The sequence below is a fragment of the Oncorhynchus gorbuscha genome, linkage group LG07 (genome assembly GCF_021184085.1).
Source record: "Oncorhynchus gorbuscha isolate QuinsamMale2020 ecotype Even-year linkage group LG07, OgorEven_v1.0, whole genome shotgun sequence".
NCBI lineage: Eukaryota > Metazoa > Chordata > Actinopteri > Salmoniformes > Salmonidae > Oncorhynchus > Oncorhynchus gorbuscha.
This window is the reverse complement of record NC_060179.1, coordinates 14,254,029-14,258,877: the sequence shown is the minus strand read 5'-3', so window position 1 is coordinate 14,258,877 and position 4,849 is coordinate 14,254,029. Positions and strand designations below refer to the sequence as shown.

At 42.0% G+C, this 4,849-nt stretch overlaps 1 pseudogene; it reads left to right on the top strand.

Moving 5' to 3' along the window:
* Positions 1 to 2,427: 2,427 nt before the first annotated feature.
* LOC124039499 overlaps positions 2,428 to 4,849 on the top strand; it is a 14,019-nt pseudogene continuing 11,597 nt past the window's right edge.

The window sequence follows — 4,849 nt, the reverse complement described above, 5'->3', positions numbered from 1 at the left end:
GAGATGTATGGGTAAACCACTTCTCCAATCTTTTTGATTCTATAACAAAGAACAAAGAGCAAAAACATATACATGATCAAATACAGATCTTAGAATCAACTATTAAAGACTACCAGAACCCACTGGATTCTCCAATTACATTGAATGAGTTACAGGACAAAATAAAAACCCTTCAACCCAAAAAGGCCTGTGGTGTCGATGGTATCCTCAATGAAATGATCAAATATACAGACAACAAATTCCAATTGGCTATACTAAAACTCTTTAACATCATACTTAGCTCTGGCATCTTCCCCAATATTTGGAACCAAGGACTGATCACCCCAATCCACAAAAGTGGAGACAAATTTGACCCCAATAACTACCGTGGAATATGTGTCAACAGTAACCTTGGGAAAATCCTCTGCATTATTATTAACAGCAGACTCGTACATTTCCTCAATGAAAACAATGTACTGAGCAAATGTCAAATTGGCTTTTTACCAAATTACCGTACAACAGACCATGTATTCACCCTGCACACCCTAATTGACAACCAAACAAACCAAAACAAAGGCAAAGTCTTCTCATGCTTTGTTGATTTCAAAAAAGCCTTCGACTCAATCTGGCATGAGGGTCTGCTATACAAACTGATGGAAAGTGGTGTTGGGGGTAAAACATACGACATTATAAAATCGATGTACACAAACAACAAGTGTGCGGTTAAAATTGGCAAAAAACACATTTCTTCACACAGGGTCGTGGGGTTAGACAGGGATGCAGCTTAAGCCCCACCCTCTTTAACATATATATCAACGAATTGGCAGGGGCACTAGAAAAGTCTGCAGCACCCGGCCTCCCCCTGCTAGAATCCAAAGTCAAATGTCTGCTGTTTGCTGATGATCTGGTGCTTCTGTCACCAACCAAGGAGGGCCTACAGCAGCACCTAGATCTTATGCACAGATTCTGTCAGACCTGGGCCCTGACAGTAAATCTCAGTAAGACCAAAATAATGGTGTTCCAAAAAAGGTCCAGTCACCAGGACCACAAATACAAATTCCATCTAGACACTGTTGCCCTAGAGCACACAAAAAAACTATACATACCTTGGCCTAATCATCAGCGCCACAGGTAACTTCCACAAAGCTGTGAACGATCTGAGAGACAAGGCAAGAAGGGCATTCTATGCCATCAAAAGAAACATAAATTTCAACATACCAATTAGGATTTGGCTAAAAATACTTGAATCAGTCATAGAGCCCATTGCCCTTTATGGTTGTGAGGTCTGGGGTCCGCTCACCAACCAAGACTTCACAAAATGGGACAAACACCAAATTGAGACTCTGCACGCAGAACTCTGCAAAAATATCCTCCGTGTACAACGTAAAACACCAAATAATGCATGCAGAGCAGAATTAGGCCGATACCCACTAATTATCAAAATCCAGAAAAGAGACGTTAAATTCTACAACCACCTAAAAGGAAGCGATTCACAAACCTTCCATAACAAAGCCATCACCTACAGAGAGATGAACCTGGAGAAGAGTCCCCTAAGCAAGCTGGTCCTGGGGCTCTGTTCACAAACACAAACACACCCTACAGAGCCCCAGGACAACAGCACAATTAGACCCAACCAAATCATGAGAAAACAAAAAGATAATTACTTAACACATTGGAAAGAATTAACAAAAAAACAGAGCAAACTAGAATGCTATTTGGCCCTACACAGCGGCAGAATACCTGACCACTGTGACTGACCCAAAATTAAGGAAAGCTTTGACTATGTACAGACTCAGTGAGCATAGCCTTGCTATTGAGAAAGGCCGCCGTAGGCTGACATGGCTCTCAAGAGAAGACAGGCTATGTGCTCACTGCCCACAAAATGAGGTGGAAACTGAGCTGCACTTCCTAACCTCCTGCCCAATGTATGACCATATTAGAGAGACATATTTCCCCCAGATTACACAGATCCACAAAGAATTTGAAAACAAATCCAATTTTGAAAAACTCCCATATCTTTTGGGTGAAATTCCACAGTGTGCCATCACAGCAGCAATATTTGTGACCTTTTGCCACGAGAAAAGGGCAACCAGTGAAGAACAAACACCATTGTAAATACAACCCATATTTATGCTTATTAATTTTATCTTGTGTCCTTTAACTATTTGTACATTGTGTATATATATATATATATATATATATATATATATATATATATATAATATGACATTTGTAATGTCTTTACTGTTTTGAAACTTCTGTATGTGTAATGTTTACTGTTAATTTTTGTTGTTTTTCACTTTATATATGCACTTTGTATGTTGTCTACCTCACTTGCTTTAGCAATGTTAACACATGTTTCCCATGCCAATAAAGCCCTTGAATTGAATTGATTGGCCCATATGTTTGACGCGCGTTGACGCTACTGCGGTCGAAGTGGGCGGCGAATGTTGAGCGATAGACGGAGAGATGTTTGAACAGTGAGCCAGGTCGTTAAGCGGAAAAACATTGCAATTGAGAAAAACTGTTCAATAAAATAGTATATTTACAATAAATCCGTGTTATTTTCACTGGGAAGTGCAGACCAAAGAGAAGCGCCCGGTTTTGTGTAGCGAGCCGGTGTTGTTCTTTCGCTAGCTAGAAGTCGACTCCGCGGATGCGCGATTTCAATTTATCACCACCATCCCCTTCTCTCTGCTGATGAGCTAGCCAACAAAACAGTAGTAATTCCGATCAACGAAATATTATGTCTCGGTGTGTGTCCAGTTGATCCCGAGTCACTACATTGAATGAGAACCGATCCCTCTGCAGGTAGGATACGCTGTCAAAATATACAATTGTTTCCTCGTTGAAAAACAAATAATACCAATAAGCAAGTCACAGCGTTAGTTTCCTCTGTCTTGGTCGCTAGTTCGCTTTCTGGCCAACCAGCTCGGTAGGGAAGGATACTACTGTTCGTTGACACCTCTGGACTTGCCTGATCTGGCAGTGATCAGACACAAAGCTAAACAGTTATCCAGCCAATGTGTAAATATGATAGTTGTGCCAATTAACTCTTTTTGTCTGCTGTGGACGAGTTTTCCTTCAATGTTTCCGCATTGACTCATGACTGGCAACGTTTAACTTTATTGAACTTTGTAGCCACTCAAGCCTCAATGTTACTCAGTTTCCGTCAGGTCAAGGCATACATTTACATTTACATTACATTTAAGTCATTTAGCAGACGCTCTTATCCAGAGCGACAACATTCACAAGAATCAGAATTATTTGGTAGAATGTGTTGAAATACTCTTAGCTAGTTTCATATGAATTGGCAAGTTTGCTTGATACTAGCTACGTTGAAAATGACTGTTAGCTACAATTCTGTCAAATTGTCACATTTGACATGACAGCGATTGATTTGGCGATGACAATGACATCAAAGCGGTTTGATGAACAAAAAACAACTAGAGACAGTTGAGAGGGTTTTGACTCGGTGTTAACTACGACCGGAAGTTACGTTTTCGTAGCAGGTTAGGAGAATTTACGCAGCGGGTTACTAGTAGGAGATTTAGTGGTGTTGCACTAGTGTAGTACAGTATTACCTTATACGATTGTTAATTGTACCCTCCGTCTTAATATTGAGACCCTCATCGAATATCTGAACGTGTGTGTATCGAACTGTTAAAACACAGAAATATTCGAGTAGCCCCGCAGCCCAGCGCCTTAAAAAGTTTGACCTATAGCCTAAAGGTCGCCTGTTCGAATCCGGACCTGGTGTTTAGGAAATTGATCTGGCAACTGTAGGGGTGCTGGGTTCACTTCCTCCTCTCAACAATCCCCGTTGCTCTCCATCCAGGGGTGCTGCACTGCAACTCGACCCTGTGTTCCTCTCAACCGCATGTCTGTATGAGGTGTGCTGTCTGTGTTGAGAAATGACAGCAGAATACGTTGTTTGTGTTTCCTGTAACTATGGTCAAAGTAAAGTTATATTGTGTAAATGTACTGTGAGTCATTCTCTGCTTAGAGAAACCCTAGACATCAGTATCCAGTGTGGTGCCTGGTGGTGTGTGATGACAGGTTTCCATGGCAGCCTGTAGAGTGTGTGTCCTCAAGGAAGAACACCTGATTGGATTAGATCAGGCCCACTCAGGCTGGTCAGATATGACAATGTCAGGGCAGATAAACAAACGGAGAGACTAGTTCCTCTACCCAGAGCAAACGGTAGTATTCTTTCTAGTAAGTAGTGTGTCATCGGTACGTGGTTTTGACCAATCAGACAGCAGTCTTGAAGCAGACGCATGACTTCTGCAGCTTGTGAATTTGGGCCATCTTCAACATCCATTTAATTTCCATGTTATTATGGAGGCTGCAGTACTGTGTTTGGCACTGAGCCTGTGATGGAAGCCAAAGACTGATTTTGTGATTTCTGTTTTACCCCAAGTAAAGGCACAATAAAGCTTTTGAATGTGAATTAGAGACATGAAACAGGAAGTTAGTTTGGGGTGTTTCCCCATCTGGTCTGTGCATCTGTAGAACAGGTGTAGAGAGATGGGAATGGAAACGAGAATGACCGTTCCTGACTCTGGAAATAGACTCCGCCCCTTATCAACATGTACAACGACGAACAATGGTGTCCAAAGTTCCGTTGTGTTAAAAAAAAAAAAAAAAAAAATCTCAGCACTTAATGCGGAAGCATCGGTCTTTGCCTTTTCTCCTGTACTGTGCATGATTGTAAAGGCCTGTGTTCCAGGTTGACCATGGTGCTGACAGGGAAGCGGTCTGTGAAGGGACCAGTGGGTTGGGGGAGGAGGGTGAAGTGTGAGTACATGAGGCTACGCTTCAGACGGGCCGACGAGGTCAAGGTACACACGCACACGCACACGCACAC